This window comes from Nannobrachium achirus (assembly GCF_963921795.1).
Source record: "Nannobrachium achirus genome assembly, chromosome: 13".
Taxonomy (NCBI): domain Eukaryota; kingdom Metazoa; phylum Chordata; class Actinopteri; order Myctophiformes; family Myctophidae; genus Nannobrachium; species Nannobrachium achirus.
In genome coordinates, this window is record NC_137833.1 from 56,152,193 (window position 1) to 56,176,760 (window position 24,568).

The following is a 24,568-nucleotide window of genomic DNA, read 5'->3' on the forward strand; positions in this document are numbered from 1 at the left end:
CTGTCGGTAGATAATGCCGGTCTTATATAAGGGTCATTTGTGTACGGTGTGATGTCATACTGATGTCAGCAGATCTCCCGATTAGGGAGTCTTACTGGTAGTACACATAAATGTACACGCCCATCCCAAATATACTCTCTTATAAGAAACATGACAATATAGAAATACACTAGACATGTGCTTAGTGCACGCAATGTAAACGCTGACATGAAAGGGAAGAGGCAATCAATCACTGTCAATTACACCAGCGTCGGAGCTAAATAAACACAGAGAAAACACCCGTAACACCAGTAAGCATGGTAAAGGAATACAGCATACATTACTGAGCTACACTTACAATCGTCATGGACGCACACGGGCACGTCAATGCTGTACGAGGATGAACTTTGTAGACGAGCGAATGTATGTGGCTTTCATTCACCGCTACTGGCATGAAAATGAGAGAGAGAACCATAATGCATTGTGCCTTAAGGTGGCGCAGATGAATATCGCTCACCGTTCTTAAGGTGGTAATGATTAAGGTGGTCACTGGTAAATAAAGGAAATAATAAATAGTCAACTTAGATCAGGCTTGGAACCTTTCTAACAGCAACAAAGTGGCTTGTTTGCATTTACTGCCTGGGGTTCCTGGGTGGGGCACTGGTCTCTTTGTGTAGGATGTCACCTGCTGTGAGTAGCTATTGATAGGTGTTTACACGTACAGTCAACAGGGCCTTCTGCTAGAAGGCCAGATGTATAATGAGCAGATGCTAATCTACTCAAACTTGTCTGGACATGACATGTTGGTCCGCCTCTGACTTTGCTTTAAAAGATCATAGAATTGTAGGTAGCACTTTACAATAATGACCTGTTATAAATCATTTATAAACATTAGAAAGTAGTTTCTAGATGAGTAAGAAACATGAACAAACTGTTTATTGACATTTGTAAATGTTTACCTAAACATGTATAACTGTTTTAAACATAATTTACATGTTATTAGTAAGGTATTAGTAAGTAGTAAACTAATCATGAATAAACCATTTATATACATTTGTAAATGATTATTACATCATTTGTAACTAAAATTATGCATAATTTTAGTAACTAATCATTTACAAGCTATCAATATACCTTGTAAAACATTCCTAATATATATATATATATATATATATATATATATATATATATATATATATATATATATATATAAATCATTAGTAGAGCCCTAATGTAAAGTGAAGACTAGGTCGCTATAGTTACAATTAGTCAGGGGACTTAAAGGAGTAGTTCACCCAAGCAATGACATTTATTCTATCGTTTTACTTACCCTGTGATGTTTATGACCCATGGAGATTTTTTGTTTGTAAATCCTTCTTTAATGGTAAATCCAGAATCGAGGGAAAAAAATGAATGGAATCAGTCAGTGACCCGTTTCTGCTGCAAAAAAACAATATAAAAAATCCTTCCATTAAAAAACAAACAAAGCTCCAGTGTGATATCAAAGCCTGTAGTAACATTATCTGTTGAGACCAAGTGAGAAAATTAACGTTATAAAATGCTTCCGGTGTAAACAAAGCGTGCACGAAAAGGGAGCGCGCTTGGCCAGGCGCGTGCGTTCTCAGCCATGCTCGTTCGTGAATGTGCCCCGTTGTTTTGAGGCTGCGGTCATCAGCGCAACCAGGCACCAGCTGATACACCAGCTGAGATGGGATTTATGGCTCTATGAGGTGAGCCATTCAAAAGATTCGATCCCATCACAAACGTCCCATCTCTACAACGAGCATGGCTGAGAACCATGGGTTCCGGCTCACCTCATAGAGCCATAAATCCCATCTCTAGTAGCTTTCATTTCCCCGTAAACAGCTGGTGCCTGGTTGCGCTGATGACCGCAGCCTCAAAACAACGGGGCACATTCACGAACGAGCATGGCTGAGAACGCACGCGCCTGGCCAAGCGCGCTCCCTTTTCGTGCACACTTTGTTTACACCGGAAGCATTTTATAACGTTAATTTTCTCACTTTACAGGGAACTTTTTGAACTGGTCTCAACAGATAATGTTACTACAGGCTTTGATATCACACTGGAGCTTTGTTTGTTTTATAATGGAAGGATTTTTTATATTGTTTTTTTGCAGCAGAAACGGGTCACTGACTGATTCCATTCATTTTTTTCCTCGATTCTGGATTTACCATTAAAGAAGGATTTACAAACAAAAAATCTCAATGGGTCATAAACATCACAGGGAAAGTAAAACGATAGAATAAATGTCATTGCTTGGGTGAACTACTCCTTTAAGGATATCTCGTGCTAATCAGTCTAAAAGCGCGAAATTTTGCACAGATGTAGCTCAGGGCATGCTCTAATGATTTAGCTAGGGCGCCCGAGTCGGCGACCTTCAGGGTCGCCACAGCGGCCAAATCAAGTTGGGCTCCCATTGACTTTCTATACAGGTGGAAAATACACAGAAAAACTTTTTTTTTCTGGGTATTTAAGTAGGATCTGAGGGGTCTAACTAGGGGTTTGTCATGATCCTGAATCCATTGCAGCCATTTGTTTTGCACAAAAAACATTCCTTGGGCTAGAAATGGCCTCAGAAAACGATGCATAATCCAGTATCTGGCTTAAAGTCCTGTTCGCAATTTGGTGTTAGGGGAGTTTCTCACCTGAACTGAGTCAGTGGGTCCCTAGACATTAAAAATCACAGAGGTGCTCGTCCGCCATAGTGCCAGGAATGGCGCAATGGCCAAATCAAATATGGCTGCCATCGGCTATGATGAAAATCCAACTTTTCTGTTTCTGGGTGTATATGCACATGTAATACCTCTATTTGGACTAATTGTGGTGTGGGGAATTCATTTCTGATATTGTTTTGACCATTTTGGGCGATTTGGACCTCAAAAGGTCATGGTCAAGGTCATTTTGCTATTCCGAAGACCGTGGGCCATAACTTGGCCATTGTTAGGAGTAAAAACAGGTGCAGTAGGTCTAAATCAACTAATGCTGACATGTATAATTCATTTCTGACATCGTTTTGACCATTAAGGATCATCTTGTCTTTGAAATATCAATGTCAATGCCATTTTTCAAAAACGATTTTGTTCATTACTTGCACTTTTATAGTATTTTGTGTAAGTTTGTTACTATTTTATAGTAAGTTTGTTTTGTTTATAACAAAAGACATACTAGTGAGAAATACAACAAGTAAGCATCCACATTTAACTTTAAATTGGGGTTTAAAATGGGTGTTTAAATGAGCAAATAAGACTATTTACGAATAAAAGTGACAAATAGAATTACACAACAAAATCACACACACAATTAAATAACAATTTCCCCCAAAGTGCACCATATTGGGATTGTGTGCATGCAAGTTAGTATGAGGTGTTTTTACAGGATGGATTTGGCATTGTTCCATTGCAAAATATGATGCACAGAACTCCATCAGTGTCGAGTGTCTTGCTTCAGACATGGCAGGAGTGTACTAAAGTCAAAGTGCTCCTTCCATCCATCAGAGCTTGACATTGACTTTTTGAGGCAGTTGTCCTTTGGACAAGTATATTTCCCATTCACTTGTCCGGAGACAAAAGTCACTTGTCCGGATAAAATCAAACCCAAGTTTGAAGTGAGCGGTGGTGTGTGTGTGTGTGTGTGTGTGTGTGTGTGTGTGTGTGTGTGTGTGTGTGTGTGCGCGTGCGCGTGTGTGTTGCTCACCCAGGTGTGTGTGTGTGTGTGTGTGTGTGTGTGTGTGTGTGTTTGGGGGGGGGGGAGGGGGGGGGGGTGCATGTGTGTGTGTGTGTGTGTGTGAGAGTGTGAGCCATACTTGCTCACTCAGGCCACCACTGCTATTGCAATTGATGCTCAGGGCAGGCTAGACTCAACAGCACCTCTCTGGTCACCCAGGGTACTCAGGCTACATACACCAGAGGCTACAGACACACAGACAGACAGACACACACGCACGGATACACACACGGCCACGCTATGGAGACGGTGTGACCACCGCTCAAAAATGTCATACATTGAAATAATAACAAAAGGACGGCTAATGACCCCCCTTGCTCCCTCCACTCCATAGTATGGGCACTTGTCCCGGACAACAGGACAAGCCTTTATGTCATGCCCTGTTCCATGTTCCATTGGTTCTAGTCTTTCCTCAGGTTCCTTGGCTGTTCAAGCAGGTGGCAAGAAATGCGCTAGAAAGGTGCCTTGTTGGTCTCAGCAGTTGTACTTCTCTGCTACCAATACTGTGTCTTGTTCTGTCAAGGTCTTTGCCTCTCCAAAGTTTGTTAGACATTGTACTCGGTCAGAAGCCATAACTACATGTTTAATCCTCACCTGGCCCATGCAGTCATCTCCTGTCTCCAAGGCATATGTGCCTTGATCACTGTCTTGGCTAGTGGTGCTCCAAGATGAGACTGCTTGATGCAGTGCAAGTGAGTCTCACCAGTGCCATACTGCTGCCAGATCTCCTTCATCCCCAGTGCTTGGAAATATGGGGTGTAGTATAGCAGTAATGTGAAGGAGACAACAACTCTCTGGGGTCCGCTCATAGTTCCGACATCCCATTATTCTGACCATTAGGTTAGTGAAGGTTAGGGATAGGCTTAGTTATAATGGAGGCTGTACATGCACCAGGTGTCAGCCTCCTCAATCCTATTCAAGATGTCTGGGATCTCTTCTCCACTAGCAACATCATCAACAGAGACAACAGAGCTGATAATGGTAAATGGACTGCATTTACAGTATATAGCGCTCTTCTCCAAAGCGCTGTACAATGTATTTCACATTCACCCATTAACACACACATTCACACATACATTCACACCAAGAAACCATGCAAGGTGCTCATCGGGAGCAGTTAGGGGTTCAGTGTCTTGCTTAAGCACACTTCGACAAATAAGCAGGAGGAGACATAAATCGACCCTGGAACCTTCAGATTCCAAGGCAGCCGTTCTACCTACATCGCCACAAGCTTGAATGGCCACCATATTCCGAACACACAGCTGGAGAGCTGTTTGTTCACCTCAGACACCCAGAATGTGTAAAGTTGATGAGGGATGGGTGCGTCTATCGACTCTGTTATCTCTGATGATGATGATGAGTGGCTCCCTGCAAAAGGGGCTGGAGGTGAAGAGATCCCAAAGATTGAACTAGATTGAGGAGGCTGTCACCAAGCTGCTGGTACATGTGGAGTCAACTGGCCCTATTATAACTAAACCTACCCATAACCCTAACCTAATGGAGGGAATAATGGGTCGCCAGGATTATGAGTGGACCCCAGAGAGTTGTCGTAGTGATACTTCCAAGCACTGGGGATTAAGTAGATCTGGTAGCAGTATGGCACTAGGTGTGCAGCGGCACATGCTTCTACAGCATCAAGCAGTCTCTCATCTTGGAGCACCACTAGCCAAGACAGTGATCAGGGGACATATGCCTTGGAAACTGGAGATGACTGCATGGGCCAGGTGGGGACTAAGCATGCAGCTATGGCTTCTGACCGAATACAATATCTAACAAACTTTGGAGAGGCAAAGACCTTGACAGAACAAGACAGCATTGGTAGCAGAGAAGTACAACTGCTGCCTGAGACCAACAAGGCACCTTTCTAGTGCATGTCTTGCCACCTGCTTGCAAAAGCCAAGGAACCTGAGGAAAGACTAGAACCAATGGAACATGGACGGATGCAAGGAACACTTCGACTCTCGAGGATATGGCTGCCTTGCTGAATACATCCTGTAAAAACACATCATACTAACTTGGATGCACACAATCCCAATATGGTGCACTTTGGAAATTGTTATTTAATTTTGTGTGTGCTTTTGTTGTGTGATTTTATTTGTCACTTTTATTCGTAAATAGTCTTATTTGCTCATTTAAACACCCATTTAAAACCCCCCTTTAAAGTTAAATGTGGATGTTTACTTGTTGTATTTCCCACTAGTATGTCTTTTGTTATAAACAAAACAAACTTACTATAAAATAGTAACAAACTTACAAAAAATACTATAAAAGTGCAAGTAATGAACAAAATCGTTTTTAGAAAATGGCATTGACATTGATATTTCAAAGACAAGATGATCCTTAATGGTCAAAACAATGTCAGAAATGAATTATACATGTCAGCATTAGTTGATTTAGACCTACTGCACCTGTTTTTACTCCTAACAATGGCCAAGTTATGGCCCATGGTCTTCGGAATAGCAAAATGACCTTGACCATGACCTTTTGAGGTCCAAATCGCCCAAAATGGTCAAAACAATATCAGAAATGAATTCCCCACACCACAATTAGTCCAAATAGAGGTATTACATGTGCATATACACCCAGAAACAGAAAAGTTGGATTTTCATCATAGCCGATGGCAGCCATATTTGATTTGGCCATTGCGCCATTCCTGGCACTATGGCGGACGAGCACCTCTGTGATTTTTCATGTCTAGGGACCCACTGACTCAGTTCAGGTGAGGAACTCCCCTAACACCAAATTGCGAACAGGACTTTAAGCCAGATACTGTATTAGCATGTATGGGTGAGCATTCATGTTAGTCGGAGGCCTTAGGGTTTTTTTCTCTCGTGCTAATCAGTCTAAAAGTGCAAAGTTTTGCACAGATGTAGCTCAGGGCATGCTCTAACGATTTGCTGAATCCATTGCAAGCATTTGCTTTGCACAAAAAACATTCCTTGGGCTAGAAATGGCATCAGAAAACGATGCATGTATGGGTAAGCATTCATGTTAGTCGGAGGCCTTTGTTTTTTTTCTCTCGTGCTAATCAGTCTAAAAGCGCCAAATTTTGCACAGATTTAGCCCAAGGCATGCTCTAATGATTTAGCTATGGCGCCCGAATCCGCGACTTTCGGGGTCGCCACAGCTCCAGAAAACACCCAAAAAACTCTGAAAAGTGATGACTCATCACTTTTCATCACTAAACCATCGTTTTCTTGGGCCATTTCTAGCCCAAGGAATGTTTTTTGTGCAAAACAAATGCTTGCAATGGATTCAGCATCATTACAAATCCCTAGTTAGACCCCTCAAATCCAACTTAAATACCCAGAAAAAAGTGTTTTTCTGGGTATTTTCCTCCTGTATAGAAAGTCGATGGGAGCCCAACTTGATTTGGCCACTGTGGCGACCCCGAAGGTCGCGCTTTTGCGGATTTCGCGCTTTTAGACTAATTAGCGCGAGATTACCATGTCATCTCCCTTAGGCCCCCGACTAAATGAAAACCTCCACCGGCTGTCTGTCAGTCCCTCCGTCAGTCTGCCCGTCACGCCATGTCACGTCACGTCACACTTTTGGCCCTACTCTTATCTCCGGCACTGGTGCCCCTACCCATGCCAAACTTTGCACACAAACTCCTTGGCTGTCTGTTAATGTGGTTCATGGTTAACATAATACTTTGTAAAACATTCCTTAAAGCTATACTGTGTAAGTTGCTCAACTAGTGGTCAGTAGCGTCCGCGTCTTTCGGCCGTTTTCCGCCGCGGACCGGGCCTCACACCCCCGCGTCACCCCCGCGTCTGCGTCCACCTCGCCGAGATCTATCTTTAGAGGGGTCCCTGGTTCCTGTGCGTTCAGGCATTCCGGAGAAACGTAGTGTTTCACCCGAGTATAGATAGAGACACACGGGCGCCTACAAATATGGCCGCCCTATTGTGATAGCTAGCGACCCCACTTCAAGATGCGCTGTGATTGGCCGGCAGTGTATAACCCTCGCTGTGATTGGCCGGTAGTGTATGATGACGTAATTTTTGCACGAAAACCGGTCCCCGGTCAGGATCATAGAAAACATATAAAGAGAAGGCTTCATTAGCTGAAAATAACGGAGTGGGTGTTCTAAAACTTTAGCGATTTAAGAGTTAGGACAATTTTAAGATTTGTTTTATAAAAAAAGTTACATGGTACAACTTTAAATATCTATAAATCATCAGTAGATGTTATCAAGAGCCCTAATGTAAAGTGAAGACTATTCATTATTTACGAATGTCTGTTAAACATGAACAAACATGGAGGCCACTTTAACAGACAGTTGGCTGCCAAACCACAACCTCCACCCCTGATTTCTCACATGGCCCTCTTCTAGCGCCACCATGAGGCAGATTCTTGCAAAACACATTTTTGGACACTGCTCCTATAGATTTTGCCCTAAAATCACGCAAAGCGGTACACAGTATCTCTAAAGTCATGTCATCAACATGGATCTGTCCCATTTCCCATATTCCCTGCTGAATGGCTACGATTGCCTTCTAAAGTTTGTGTAGGAGATGTGACGGTCGCTTATCTCCCGATTAGGGAGTCTTACTGGTAAATCATGAATAGTCTTCACTTTACATTAGGGCTCTTGATAACATGATCTACTGATGATGTATAGATATGTTAGGAATGTTTTACAAAGCATATTTTAACCATGCACAAGGCCACATTAACAGACAGCCAAGGAGTTTGTGTGCAAAGTTTGGCATGGATAGGGGCAACAGTGCCGGAGATAAGAGTAGGGCCAAAAGTGTGACGTAACGGACAGAGGGACTGACAGACAGCCGGTGGAGGTTTTCATAGTAACTAGCGACCTATAGTCTTCACTTTACATTAGGGCTCTTGATAACATCTACTAATGATTTATAGATATATTAGGAATGTTTTACAAGGTATATTGATAGCTTGTATGAGTTACTTATCTACACATAGCATATAAATAATGCATCATCTTTTGTTACAAATGATTTATTAATCATTTACGAATGTGTATAAATGGTTTATTCATGATTAGTTTACTACTTACTAATGCCTTACTAATAACATGTAAATGATGTTTAAAAGAGTTAAAAATATTTAGGTAAACATTTACAAATGTCAATAAACAGTTTGTTCATGTTTATTACTCATCTACAAACTGATTATAAATGTTTATAAATGATTTATAACAGGTCATTATTGTAAATTGCTACCGAATTGGATGTATTGGGGTGCATTTCCCGGTAGCCGGCAGGCTGTCTAGAAGGCTTATGCCTATAGGCTTCATTGCATCTCCTACAATAAACCTGGAACCATCTGCCTGTTTCCATCTCTACCTGCCTGCCTCTCTGCTCCGTCTGCTATTACCTGCTACTCTGCTTATCTTCCTCCAAGCAACAAGGTTGAGAAATAGTTAAACTCATAGTCTTTAATATACCTCAATAGCAGTACAAATTATAACATTTACGGCACAATTCAGCACAAATTCAGCACTAAAGAATGACACCATTTTTATATGTTTTCATCATATGGGGTGCCAACTTCACAGAGTTGAAATGACCAATGCTAGCACTTTTTTTTACTCACTGATGAAGTTGATTGATTGATTGATTGATTGATTGATTGATTGATTGAAGACTTTATTAGAAGTTTGCATAGGAAAAGGTACAGTTTCATGACGGTACAGTTCACTGGTACAAGGTCTACTAAAAGTAGATCCTAGAAAAGACTAAGCTTATTTCCACCATAAACCATTTAAGTAACTCATATAACATTGAATGACACACAAATAGAACACAGTACTATGCAGTTGATATAGTCAGTAAAAAAAATAAAAAAATGAAAGAACAAAATACAGTAAGTCAATACAAACAGTAAGTATATACAAAAAAGGGGCAGGGAGGGTAGGGCTGGGCTGGGCTAGGTTTGTTTGAAGGGGCAGGGAAGGGTAGGGCTGGGCTGGGTTAGGTTTGTTTTTTCCAGTTGCGAACGGCTGCTGCCTGTAAGTTTCAGGGCGATTTTAAAGGATGCTAGTGATCCACACTCCTTTAAGACCTTTGGTAAGGCATTCCACATTTTTGTGGTATAGCAGAAGAACGAGTTTGACCCTTTCTTTGAGTTGACTCTGGGTTGAACGTGATCTGTGGCACTGCCTCTGGTGTTGTAATTGTGGACATCCTTAACGTTTTTAAAGTATTTTGCCAGTGTACATGGGTATTGTACACCAGGCCCATTGCAAATTGCTGTACTCTGTCATCTACTCTGAGCCACCCCACTCTTAACTGGTGAGTAGCGGTCAGGTGAGTCTGATAGGGAAGGTTAAGCAGGACCCTAATTAGTTTATTTTGGGCTGTTTGGAGTTTAGTTTTTAGGGCTTGTGGGGCATCACGATACCATACGTGGACTCCGTAGTCAAAGAGGGGCTGGATTATTGCACCAGCTATGGTCTTCAGTGTGTTGAAATTGACCATCGGGGCGATCCTCTGTAGGAAATGAGTTCGTTGGTTGATTTTATTTATTACTTTAGAAGTCATCTTTTCACTGGAAAGATTAGCTTCAAGGATACATCCTAGGTAAGAGATTTAGTTTTTTCGTGTTATGACCTTGTCACCCACTTTGATTGTGAAGTTATCGACTTTTTTGAGGTTATAATTTGATCCAAAGAGGATGGATTCAGTTTTTCCCAGGTGAATTGATAATTTGTTGTCGTTAAGCCATGTGCAGATCTTAAGTGTCTTTTCAACCTGCAAGTGGTCCTCGCCCGAGACTAGGAGAGCCAAGTCATCCGCGAACAGGAACAGGTTGCAGTCGCAAGCAGATGCCATGTCGTTCACGTATATTAGGAACAACAGAGGCCCCAGTATGCTACCTTGAGGAACACCACAGCTTACTGGGAGGGGGGGGGGGGGCAGGGGGGGACAGGGTACCGTTAACCTCCACCACCTGTTCCCTACCCACCAGGTAAGACTGCATCCAGCTCACTGCTGCGCTGTCAAGACCGATGGCTTTTAGTTTCTCAATCAGAATAGAGTGATTTACGGTGTCAAATGCCTTCTGGAGGTCCTGTTAAAGTATATAGCCTATTCAGTGCTGTGTTCTACCTGTTAAATAAAAATATGAATAGCGTCTGCCCTCGTGAACCTTTCAAAGTAGCATATTTGATAGGCATTATGTACTGACGTAGTTGGCCACACGAACAGCTGCGGATCATAGATTATATTAACCTATGCCAGGGGTAGGCAACCTTAGGCACGGGTGCCAACATTGGCACAGAGGAGGCTGATAACCGGCACACTGGCAGAACTGTGGGAGAGAGGATTTTTATTTTAAAAACAATTCTTTTTTAAACGTGGTCAATTAAATGAAGTTAGCTAATGTATTGCAAATTACATCTTGCACAAAATTCTACATTCATTAAAACTCTGAACTCTGACTGGGGAGGGAGTTGGGAAGATAGGTGGATTATTGCTCTCTGGGTCTAATGATCCTTATAACAATGTCCTGCCAATCAAAATATGTAAAAGAATAGTTGTCATTATTATTTTTTAAATCGTGCGTGCAGCAAAATAAGTGTGGGCTCGCCGAAAATGTCGGAAAATGTCACTTTTTGAGCAAATGGATGCACTGGAAAGCTAACAGAAATTCATTGGAGGCCTCCCCTGCTTAGCGGAGAGTGTGGTGTGATAGAGGAGGTTTCCCCGCACGCGTGCATGTCTCCAAAGTGGCGACACAAAGAGCTGTCTGCTCTCCAGCGCCAACTAGAGTCTGAAAATGTCCGAAGATGTCACTTTTTGAGCAAATGGCTGCACTGGAAAGCAGACAGACATTGATTGGACGCCTCCCCTGCTTAGCGGAGAGTGTGGTGTGATAGAGGAGGTCTCCCGCGCGCGTGCATGTCTTCAAAGTGGCGACACAAAGAGCCGTCTGCTCTCCAGCGCCAACTAGAGTCTGAAAATGTCAGAAAATGTCACTTTTTGAGCAAATGGCTGCACTGGAAAGCCAACAGAAATTGATTGGACGCCTCCCCTGCTTAGCGGAGAGTGTGGTGTGATAGAGGAGGTTTCCCCGCACGCGTGCATGTCTCCAAAGTGGCGACACAAAGAGCCGTCTGCTCTCCAGCGCCAACTAGAGTCTGAAAATGTCCGAAGATGTCACTTTTTGAGCAAATGGCTGCACTGGAAACAGGGCTCCAAACTAACTTTTTTCACCTACGTCCCGGGACCGTCCCAAAATACAAATTGAACCGTCCCCAAATGAATGTAATCCGTCCCAAAAAATAATAAAAATAATAATAAATTATTGCAGGCCTATTAGTATTACTATTATAATAATATGTATTATTATTGTTATTGTTGTTATATTGTTGTTGTTGTTTTTTTTGTTGTTGTTGCTGCTGGTGAAATTGGCTTGACAATCCTTTCTATTTTTATACTGTCATTTGTGGCTTCTAAAAATCTTACCTCAGCCAGTTTGCTGGTGTGATTGTCATATACGGTAAACTAAAGAACCAATCCAGGGGTAGACATTATGGGAAATTTACTACTGGCCCTCAGGGCCAGTAGATTTTGATGATCACTGGCCCTGACACGCGTGTGCACGCAAAACTTGTGTCCTCGTTCATCCTCGATACCAGCATCTTTTTTTTTTTTGTTATGAATTGAGTACATAGGACCCCAATGCCAAACAAGCCATTGAGCTTTCTGTGGTTTAAATCCTTTCAGCTGAATTTGTATCAGTGAACTGTACTGTCCTGTCCCTTTTGCCATTCAAAATATCATCCCACATAAAAATAGGCCTACTCCTAACACCAGCTGTAGCCTGTTTAACTGGTGAGGGCCCCAGCCCAGATTGACAGCTGTCTGTCTGCCTTCCCAGGATCTCCTAATTTGGGGTTAATTAGCCTAGGATCAAGGCTATCAAAGCTGTATTTTATAGATGATATAAAAATTTAAATAAAATACATCTATGATATTCTTGATCCAAGGCTAAGGTTTTATGCTGGCATAATTGCATCATGTATTCCTGCTCCAGCTAGTCAGTTATACAGAAGATAGGACAGCAATTATAGAAATATTAGACCTTAATTGTGGAATGTTCAATCATGTTCTAATCATGTATGCCTATTTGACTTTTTAATATGTAGAACAATAATTGCCAAATTTGAGTGCCCACTCTTCCTTCCTTAGTGCCCACTGTTGTGTTACATGCTAGCTGTCCCCATAGCTGTCCCTCATCCATCCATCTCTGACACACTCCATTCTCATCTTCTCATTTGATATATTATTCTCAATAGTACACGTTGATTCTAAATATTTACAACAGTTAAAATAAACTAATTTGCCGAATGCGTTCCGCGCCACACACACACACACACACACACACACACACACACACACACACACACACACACAGGACCGCCCCGCTCTCTCGTTCACTAGACACACAGCGACAGGCGACAGCGTCTTCTTTCACGGACCTTTCCCCAACTTCAAGAACATAACTTGTCTATTGTACTTTCTGATTCTGACCCGCGGTGGACATACTGAAAGGCAGGGCAACAGCGCTCCGTTGTCAACAATCTATAGAAGCTAACGCTGTTTAGCTGTTAGCAGCATCAACGGCTGCTCTGCCGAACGCATGGATGTGAATGCGTGGAGCGTAGAGATGGGGCGTTCGCGAACGAATCAAGTCTTTTGAACGGCTCTTTGAAATGAACGATGGGATCCGGTTCGCAGTATAGGGAGCCATTCCTTTTGTAAATGAACGACTCTTTGAAACGAACGGATCTTAGAGATCCGGCTCACTTTAAAGAGCCATAAATCCCATCTCTAGCATGATCTCTAGTGGAGCGAGGAACTGTGACTGCAGCTGAACTTGCTCCGTCTTTGATTGGGATCACGCAACGCTATATTTTAACGGTAATTACGAGACGATTTCACCGAAATTATTACAAAACAGTACCACAGGGAATACATGTGAAATTAGATATAAACGTTATTACTTGTTTTATTTTCAAGGCATTAAATTCACTGGCCCAAACGGGCAAGTCCCTGGTGAGTTCTGGTGGCCCTGTCACTCTAAAAAGTACATCAGGGTGATGATCAGCACTGCCTGTGGTAACTTCTTAAACATTCTGTTTACATCATAGCCTATTCATTTTCTGTGAGTCTCATGCTGCGAGTTTGCACACCATGGTTTGAGCAGTGACAATGATATGCGCCCTTGGCTCAAAAAAATCCTCTACGTCCCGAATGCGTCCCAGGGGAGATTCATTTGCGTCCCGAACACATATATTTAAGTCCCTGGGACGTAGGGATGCCGTTAGTCTCGAGCCCTGACTGGAAAGCAGACAGAAATTGATTGGACGCCTCCCCTGCTTAGCGGAGAGTGTGGTGTGACAGAGGAGGTCTCCCGCACGCGAGCATGTCTCCAAAGTGGCGACACAAAGAGCCGTCTGCTCTCCAGCGCCAACTAGATTCTGAAAATGTCACTTTTTGAGCAAATGGCTGCACTGGAAAGCCAACAGAAATTGATTGGACGCCTCCCCTGCTTAGTGGAGAGTGTGGTGTGATAGAGGAGGTCTCCCGCACGTGTGCATGTCTCCAAAGTGGCGACACAAAGAGCCGTCTGCTCTCCAGCGCCAACTAGAGTCTGAAAATGTCAGAAAATGACACTTTTTGAGCAAATGGCTGCACTGGAAAGCCAACAGAAATTGATTGGATGCCTCCCCTGCTTAGTGGAGAGTGTGGTGTGATAGAGGAGGTTTCCCTGCACGCGTGCATGTCTCCAAAGTGGCGACACAAAGAGCCGTCTGCTCTCCAGCGCCAACTAGATTCTGAAAATGTCACTTTTTGAGCAAATGGATGCACTGGAAAGCCAACAGAAATTGATTGGACGCCTCCCCTGCTTATTGGAGAGTGTGGTGTGATAGAGGAGGTCTCCCGCACGCGTGCATGTCTCCAAAGTGGCGACACAAAGAGCCGTCTGCTCTGCAGCGCCAACTAGAGTCTGAAAATGTCCGAAAATGTATCTTTTTGAGCAAATGGCTGCACTGGAAAGCCAACAGAAATTTATTGGACGCCTCCCCTGCTTAGCGGAGAGTGTGGTGTTATAGAGGAGGTTTCCCCGCACGCGTGCATGTCTCCAAAGTGGTGACACAAAGAGCTGTCTGCTCTCCAGCGCCAACTAGAGTCTGAAAATGTCTGAAAATGACACTTTTTGAGCAAATGGCTGCACTGGAAAGCCAACAGAAATTGATTTTACACCTCTCCCGCTTAGCGGAGAGTGCAGTGTGATAGAGGAGGTTTCCCCGCACACGTGCATGTGTCCAAAGTGGCGACACAAAGAGCCGTCTGCTCTCCAGCACCAACTAGAGTCTGAAAATGTCAGAAAATGTCACTTTTTGAGCAAATGGCTGCATCACTGGAAAGCCAACAGAAATTGATTGGACGCCTCCCCTGCTTAGCGGAGAGTGTGGTGTGATAGAGGAGGTCTCCCGCACGCGAGCATGTCTCCAAAGTGGCGACACAAAGAGCCGTCTGCTCTCCAACGCCAACTAGATTCTGAAAATGTCACTTTTTGAGCAAATGGCTGCACTGGAAAGCCAACTGAAATTGATTGGACGCCTCCCCTGCTTAGCGGAGAGTGTGGTGTGATAGAGGAGGTCTCCCGCACGCGTGCATGTCTCCAAAGTGGTGACACAAAGAGCCGTCTGCTCTCCAGCGCCAACTAGAGTCTGAAAATGTCTGAAAATGACACTTTTTGAGCAAATGGCTGCACTGGAAAGCCAACATAAATTGATTTTACACCTCTCCCGCTTAGCGGAGAGTGCAGTGTGGCAGAGGAGGTCTCCCCGCACACGTGCATGTGTCCAAAGTGGCGACACAAAGAGCCGTCTGCTCTCCAGCACCAACTAGAGTCTGAAAATGTCAGAAAATGTCACTTTTTGAGCAAATGGATGCACTGGAAAGCCAACAGAAATTTATTGGACGCCTCCCCTGTTTAGCGGAGAGTGTGGTGTTATAGAGGAGGTTTCCCCGCACGCGTGCATGTCTCCAAAGTGGTGACACAAAGAGCCGTCTGCTCTCCAGCGCCAACTAAAGTCCGAAAATTTCACTTTTTGAGCAAATGGCTGCACTGGAAAGCCAACAGAAATTGAGTGGACGCCTCCCCTGGTTAGCGGAGAGTGTGGTGTGATAGAGGAGGTTTCCCCGCACGCGTGCATGTCTCCAAAGTGGCGACACAAAGAGCCGTCTGCTCTCCAGCACCAACTAGAGTCTGAAAATGTCTGAAAATTACACTTTTTGAGCAAATGGCTACACTGGAAAGCCAACAGAAATTGATTTTACACCTCTCCCGCTTAGCAGAGAGTGCAGTGTGGCAGAGGAGGTCTCCCCGCACACGTGCATGTGTCCAAAGTGGCGACACAAAGAGCCCTCTGCTCTCCAGCGCCAACTAGAGTCTTAACACTTTGCTAGCCCGGCCGTCCTTCTCCGTAGTTCCTTTTAAGGCTGAGGTAGCTGCGGCGTAGCCATTGGACTTTTCCGGAATTTTGAAATAAATGATAATCATCAAAAAAAAAAAAAAGATCGGCCGTTGTTCTATGGGTCTTCTGGGACCCATTTAAAGGGTTCCCTATCGCTCTTTTCCCTGCTTTGCTGCACGCAAACTAATGGAGGAGAGCTCCCCGCCGCGTCCCCAAAGTAAGTCCGGCGCCCTCTAAAAGTACTATATACACGTATCGATCGCTCGTACCGAGCGCTCCAGTACGTGTTGTTATCATTTGGGGCATTGTATTTTTTAAACATGTTTATAAATAAATAGAAGATTGATCGGCAGTACTTGTGTTCAGGGGTGTCTGGGGCGGCTTGCAACATGTTAAAAATGTCGGAAAATGTCACTTTTTGAGCAAATGGCTGCACTGGAAAGCCAACAGCACTTTATTTTACACCTCTCCCGCTTAGCGCAGAGTGCGGTGTGGCAGAGGAGATCTCCCCGCACGCGTGCATGTGTCCAAAGCGGCGACACAAAGAGACGTCTGCTGTCCAGGGCCAACTAGATTCTGAAAACTGCACTTTTTGTAATCTATTTTAATTTGAAAATAACAGATCTACAAGCTCACAATGCGTTGTGATGCAACGCATTGTGAGTTTGTAGATCTGCTATTTTCAAAAGATATTTATTTATACATTTGAAAACTTGAAATGGGAATTCTGCACAATGAGTAGACCTATTTTTACTTTTGATACTTTAAGTACATTTTAATGCCAATACTTTTGTACTTTTACTCAAGTATATTTTGAATTCTGTGACTTTTACTATTTTCATTAATTACATTAATAATATTGTTGACTACCATACATTGCATCTGTCCTGTCAAAATAAACAGATAAACCCCTGCTCTAGCCTATGATAGCTCTTTTATAGGATTACAGTAGAACAAATTGAATTGGAATGAATTTTGCTAAGTGGCCTTTAAACTCATTCCCAGCCATTTTACAATATGCTTGTGCACTTATAAGCCAGGAATATTATACATTTTTCAGAGTCACAGTAGATCGCCCTAAAATGCATGAAATTATTGTAGGCTGTAGTCTATATAATGTACACTAGATGTCGCCAACGATTAAGGTCTCTGGCGATTCCTATAAGGCCCCATGATAGCAGCCTGGCCATCCACTTAACATTAGCGTTAGCATGGAAGAGCGTGGGACCGTGCACGCCATACGCGCGCTTGATGGTCTAAAAAAACTTAGCGACTATCGCCTGGGGCACGCAATAGACGCACAGACACTTCAAACCGGATCAAAATCCGACGTATTGACGCTGAGATTTAGCGGAGCTGCTGTAATGGCTTCCAATGCAAAAATAACATGTTGTTTACGTCTGAGAGACGATACATTTCCTGTTTCCGGCGATGACGTCATTTCCATCGCAAAATCATTGCTTAAGCCTATATGAACCTAGAATGGTCAGTTATAGCTCTAAAAATGTCAAAAAAATACCAAAAAAATCAGAAAATGATCCCAAGGCGACGTTTGGCGATCATGGCTGCCTCAGCCCTCTGTAAAATGGCGATGGAAGGCGATTTGGCTGGCTAAGAGTTAATAGCTCGCATTCCATGAATTTCAATCTGAAAGATCCTGGAAAATGTGTTCGGACAATTAGAAGTACATTAGTATAGAGACATACATCATACACTATTTTTTTTAATACATTTGTGTCTTTTAAAAATACATTATTTACTGCACTTTTATTTTGAAGGCTGGAGCCTGGCTTATTTCTGCTTTCTCCCAGACCGGAAACGTTCTTTCTGCTCACTTCACGGACCTCGAGACTGCGACGCCATGTGAGCTTGTAGCTCTGGTCCATCGCTGACAGACTCGTCAGCAAATGACTAGACCGTGTTTTCTCAGCTCCTACCAGCGCTCAACTTCAGTCAAAATAAACAAAACTACTTCCCTACTCACCAAACCAAAGGTAGTTTTGCGTTGTTGAAAGTCTATTCTCCACGGTGGTGAGCCCCTCAGCACCCCACCCACTCTGCAAAATACACTATTTTGGCATGAAAGTGCATCCAACTCGACCGCCGCTTATTTCCGGGTTGTGAACCATTGTATATGCGGTGGCCGCTAGGTGGCTCGAGATGGGTGCGTTTTATTTCATGACAAAAATAATGTATTTTACAGAGTAGGTGGGGTGCTGAGGGGCTCACCACTGCGGAGAATAGACTTTTAACAGCGCAAAACTACCTTTGGTTTGGTGAGTAGTGAAATAGTTTTGTTTATTTTGACTGAAGTTGAGCGCTCGGAGGGGCTGAGATATCGCGGTCTAGCCATTTGCCGACGGGTCTGTCAGAGCGTCACCGGGAGGTTAAGGACTGTCAAAATTTGCCAAAAATGGCATTCGAATATTTGGTTTAAAATCCACCGTTGATTCAAATAAATTTGAATATTCGAATAAGTAGAGAAATTCGAACCATTCGCACTTCGGAGCTTCGGAGCTTTTTTTTTTTTACATGTTATATTCACACCAATACAGCCATTGTTGCCGTTTTCTTGGGTTGCGCGTTTTAACAAAGAAACAAGCCTATTTGCATATCAATATATCATATTAGGCGACGTTCGCGACCCCCCAAACCTGAAGCTGTTTATTCTAGACAGTCGCTTCTATCGCTTTACTGGTGGTCGTGCAGGTCCGCGTTGGTCAGGGACGTGCAGAGAATGTTAAGAGAGGCAGGGGCTGACATTTCTAAAAGGGCCCTTTGGTGGACAATTCTCTCTTAAAAGGGCAGGGGCTCAAGCCCCGTTTGATGTCTGTGTGTGCACGTGCCTGGCGTTGGTAAAAGCAAGAAGCAGCATCGCATCGTCTATGCGAAGCGTCACAGCAGCTGTGATGGAAGTTGGAAGTGGAACAACCACGACGTGAAACGAGCAATTATAATCACACCAATGGATTATTTTTTGGTTTGAACCAAATTAGGTAGTCTACAAGAGTAGTGTGACAGAGGGAGTTTTACCGTGGCCGTGTCTGCGTGCGGGGAGACTCGGTGAGAGAAAAAATCCATGCTTTACATTGTGTTTTCGGTGGAGCAGTCTCGTAAACAGTCTGCCTTCCCGTCACTACCAAATGAGTCGCCCGTTTCAGCTTGACTCGTTATCATTCTGAATCAATTAAAGTTACATTGTGTGATTAAACGTGAGGCAAAGCAGTGAAAGCACTGTGTGTGCACTGCGAGGCGGACGACGGTCAGTGTGAAGGGAAAGTTAAGCTGGAGGTTTATTCTTTGCTGTATGACGGTGTCGCTAAACATGCACCCTTAACTGGGGACCCCCTGGAACCACCTCAAGGACCCCTAGAGTTCCCCAGGCCCTACCTTGTAAACCGGAAAATACATATTTTGCTAAATGCCTGTTGGCATTGGTTACGGTTTTAACTGACAGTATGTTTGTTACTTCCTCAATTCTCACACACACACACACACACACACACACACACACACACACACACACACACACACACACACACACACACACACACAGGGGTGTAGGCCGAAGCAAGTGTCAAATTGTATTTGAGGAAGTGAAACTTCCTAATTCTGTTCAGATCACAAACAATTTCTGCCAGATATGCAAATTCAGTGACCAAGACATGGTCAGTGAAATGAGCTTAATAATGCTTAATAATGAATTAAACATATTATTAGCAAAGCATTTTTACAAAACAAAACAGAATATTGAATCAATATTTAGAAAAAGCATACATAATTAGTAATAAAATAATGAATAATAATGAATAGATGAGGCCTGTCAGCAGAACCTACTGTAGCAAACTGACAGTTTAAAGCGTGACTTGCATGATGGTGTAAATTATAAACCACACTTCACTTCACACCCTTATGAATGTGTCTGTTTACTTGTGCTGACAACTTCATTTGTTACTTTAGGGGCATTTTGTACTTTTCAGAAAAAATACTTTATTTAAAGGGGTATTTCACTTTCAAAAAAAACTTTTGGTAATTTTATCATCTAATCAGGCTTTTTTGAACACCCTGAACAGTTTTAATTAGCTTGATTGAATATTTAGATATTGATGTAAATGTTACCTGGCCCAGGGCCTCTCCCCACACACCCATTGTAACTTCAAACTTCATTTTAACCATGATAAATTCATTAAAAACACCCATTATTTTTTCTGGTGACTCATACTACCCTCCTAATATGTGAGCATGCCGTGTTTTTTCGATAACATTTTTCATTTATTTTTAATAATTATTCTTTTGTATTCAATTTTTTCCATTTTTCCAAATAATTATCAAAAAATAATGAAAAAAGTTATCGAAAAAACACGGCCTGATCACGTATTAGGAAGGTAAAATGAGTCTCCAGAAAAAATAATGTGTGGTTTTTAATGAATCTATCATGGTTAAAATGAAGTTTGAAGTTACAATGGGTGTGTATGTGGAGAGAAGCCCTACCACTGCTCCCTGTTGAAAGTGGAATATCCCTTTAATACTGGGCAATATTGCTCATGCTTATAGGAAAAAATGAAAATCAGACAATATTTTTATGAACTTTCTTTTTTTTTTTAATCTACAAGCCCACAACGTATTGGATCAGCGACGCATTGTGGACTTGTAGATCAGCCCACTTTTGCAGCGGCGAATGGAGACTTCTGCCTCGCGAGACCAGCCACCTTTTAACGTTACATGCGCCCAGAATCTCGCGAGAAGTGCGGCAGATTTGTTTTAAAATAAATATAAATTAATTCGAAGCTCAATTTTTTACTTTCGAATATTCTTTTATTGTTAACATTCGAACGAATATTCGAATATAGAATATTCTTTCACAGCTCTAGGACCAGAGCTAGTGAGCTTGTAGATTGGCTGTTTTCAATCAACACCATACCGCTAAAAGAGAACAACAAGCTTTTTTTCTTTTTGAGAGAGAGAGAGAGAGAGAGAGAGAGAGAGAGAGAGAGAGAGAGAGAGACGAAGCAGGGACCCCTTAACCTCGCATCACCAGGATAGGGACCCCTTAGCTGAGAGAGAGAGATGAAGCATGGACCCCTTAGCTGTGAGACGGCTGAAGCAGGCAAATAAAACACGTTTAGCTGTGAGAGAGATGAAGCAGGGAACTCTTTATAGAAGGTAAATAATAAAAGTCTGTTGCACTAATGTGCTGATGAGTCAAATATTATAACTATTATTAATATTATAGCTGAGAGAGATGAAGCAGGGACCCCTTATACAAGTCTGATGAGTCAAATATTATTTGTTGATTTACACATTTGACAGGTCTGTCCTAATAAAACATCACTTTTCCATGTCCATTTGGTATTATGCTTTTCAAGAATGCTTAGTTTTCACTGTTTCTACAAAATCAAATAATAATAGCTCTCTCTCTGAAAAATGTAATATTCTTTTATACATTAATAGGAATTAGGGAGTCTTACTGGTTAATATAAATGCCTCCTGGTTGGGGATAGGGTAGGTGTAGCATCGCTGGGATAGGGTACGTGTAGCAGTTTAACATCAGTTATTATGGTGGTACTTGGAGAGCCAAATATGTTCTGAGGTGGTACTTTGTGCAAAAAGTTTGAGGGCCTCTTAAGTCTGACATCATTTTGTAGGCGGAGGAGAAATTCTGGCGCCAAATGGCACCAGCGCCCGTGAATCTTTTTACTATAAGCTAATTTTTCTTCTCTTTCTTGTTGACAGGAAAGTGGTAGAATTATAATTTAGTCGTTATTTTTGTCTCAGATCTGTTGAAATAGCGAGGGACACAGCACTGCCCATATTGACAATAAATCAGCTTGGAACCTGACTACAAAATGATGTCACGACTTAAGAAGCCCATAGAGCATCGCAGTGTGGTTTACTGGCCCCACTAAAATATCTCTTGTTCATTTTCCTAATAGACTTTCACGAAAATCTTTATAACAATTATGTTAAGCCTAGAACCAAGCCATCCAGGATTGCAGTGAATCATGACCATAAAACCTTTTTTTTTCTATGAAAAGAACATTATGAAAATCTCTAAACAAAGGGTATCTATTAAATGTAGTATATAAAATAATTTAATATTAAAATATGTTTTCACATAGGATCAAAGGTTTTATCGTCATGATTCACTGCAATCCTGAATGGCTTGGTTCTAGGCTTAACATAATTGTTATAAATACTTTTGTAAAAGTCTATGGGGAAAAGGAATGGGAGATTTTTTAGTGGGACCAGTAAACCACTTCCACTGCGATGCGCTATCTGAGTCCCCAGAAGTTCTCTTTTTTTGCAACTTCGGGGGAGGGTGGTCGGAGAGGCAGAAATGAATTAGCCTACTCTTTCGTTTCAATACAACTTAAAGGGAATATTTCACTTTCAAAAGAACTTTTGGTCATTTTATCGTCTAATCAGACTTGCTTGATTCAATATTTAGGTATTTGATGTAAATGTTACCAGGCCCTCCTCCTCCAGGGCTTCTCCCCATACACACCCATTGTAACTTCAAACTCCATTTTAACCATGATAGATTAATTCAAAACACCCATTATTTTTTTCTGGTGACTCATAAATAATACCATCCTAATACGTGAGGCTGTGTTTTTTTTTTTTTTTTTTTTTTTTAATTACATTTTTTCCATTTTCCCCAAAGAATTATATATAAATAAATATATATATATATATATATATATATATATATATATATATATATATATATATATATATATATGTACATATATATATGTACATAATATATATATATATATATATATATATATATATATATATAGAGAGAGAGAGAGAGAGAGAGAGAGAGAGAGAGAGAGAGAGAGAGAGAGAGAGTTTGAAGTTACGTGTGTGTGTATGGGGAGAGGCCCTGGGCCTGGAGGGCCTGATAACATTTACATCAAATATCTACATATTGAATCAAGCAAATTAAAAACTATTCAGGGTGTTCATAAAAGCCTGATTAGACAATAACATGACCAAGTTATTTTGAGAGTGAAATATCCCTTTAAGTTGTGCATGATTTCCAAACTATTTATAATGTTTCCAACTGGTTTGGTTTGTAATAAACAACATCTTACATTTAGATACATTATGATACAGGAAATGGCTGGCTTTGTGTTTACAGAAATATGCCCTACAGAAACTAATGCAGGGTCCAGTTGGTTTTGTTTATTTTTTATTTAGCCTATTTATTTACACATATTGTATTGTAATTGTGTTATCTTGTTCTTAAAATGAAGGCTGGGACTTTAACTGATTAATTGCGATTAATTAATTACAGAAAATTAACGCGATTAAAAAAATTAACGCATTTTAATCGCACTTAGTTTTTGCACCACATAACCTTCAGTTTCGGGCATACCGATCATAGCGATGCACCAACCAAGGAGAGACAACAAACGCAAAGGTAGAAGTAGCTGATCAGAGCGCTTTGCTTGGCCCAGTGGATGCAAAATTTAGATTTAAAAAACTCACTCATTGATTCACACGTACAACAAAATGTGTTTTACTTGAAAAAAATGCTTCTCAGGTCAAATATCGATGTGCGATTAAAATGCGATTAATTAATCACAGAGCCTCTAATTAATTAGATTACAATTTTTAATCGCATCCCAGCCCTACTTAAAATAAAATAACCCTGAACCTTGAAGCCCCATCTCTAAACATAGCTTACATAATGTCAACATGGCAGACTTTTAAATATCCAATAAATATATTTTAATGTTATTTATTATAGAATAATATAAATATTACTATTAAAAATAAATTGACCCTAACTCGAATTTTGAAATGTTTATAAATATTGATTTGATGTGTGTGTGTGTGTGTGTGTGTGTGTGTGTGTGTGTGTGTGTGTGTGTGTGTGTGTGTGTGTGTGTGTGTGTGTGTGTGTGTTTGTGTGTGTATAGTTTACCTATCTACTTGTTATTTTATTTTCATATTAAATACATGGATATAATTAAGTATGCATTAAATAACTACATCTCTGACCTTTATAACAAACCAAACCATTTGAAAATCTGTGGAAAATTGAGCAAGCTATGATCATTTAAATAATACATGCACTATAGACATGAACGTTATGAGCGGGCGAGTTGCCCCAAAGCAGGATGGCCGCCATGTGGTGACGTCAGTCCCCATTGGCCTAAGGGAGAGTAGGTCTTTCAGTCCGAGTGTATAAAAATGCACCTCGGTTAAGGTGGAGACAACCAGGTTAATATTCACCAGGTTAGCATTCACCAGCACCAGCAGGTTATCATTTCACCAGGTTAGCATTCCCCAGTGTTAGTTTTACTGAGGTTAGGGTTAAGGTTTAGGACAGGTGTATCTCCATCCCCTGACTTTCGGCAC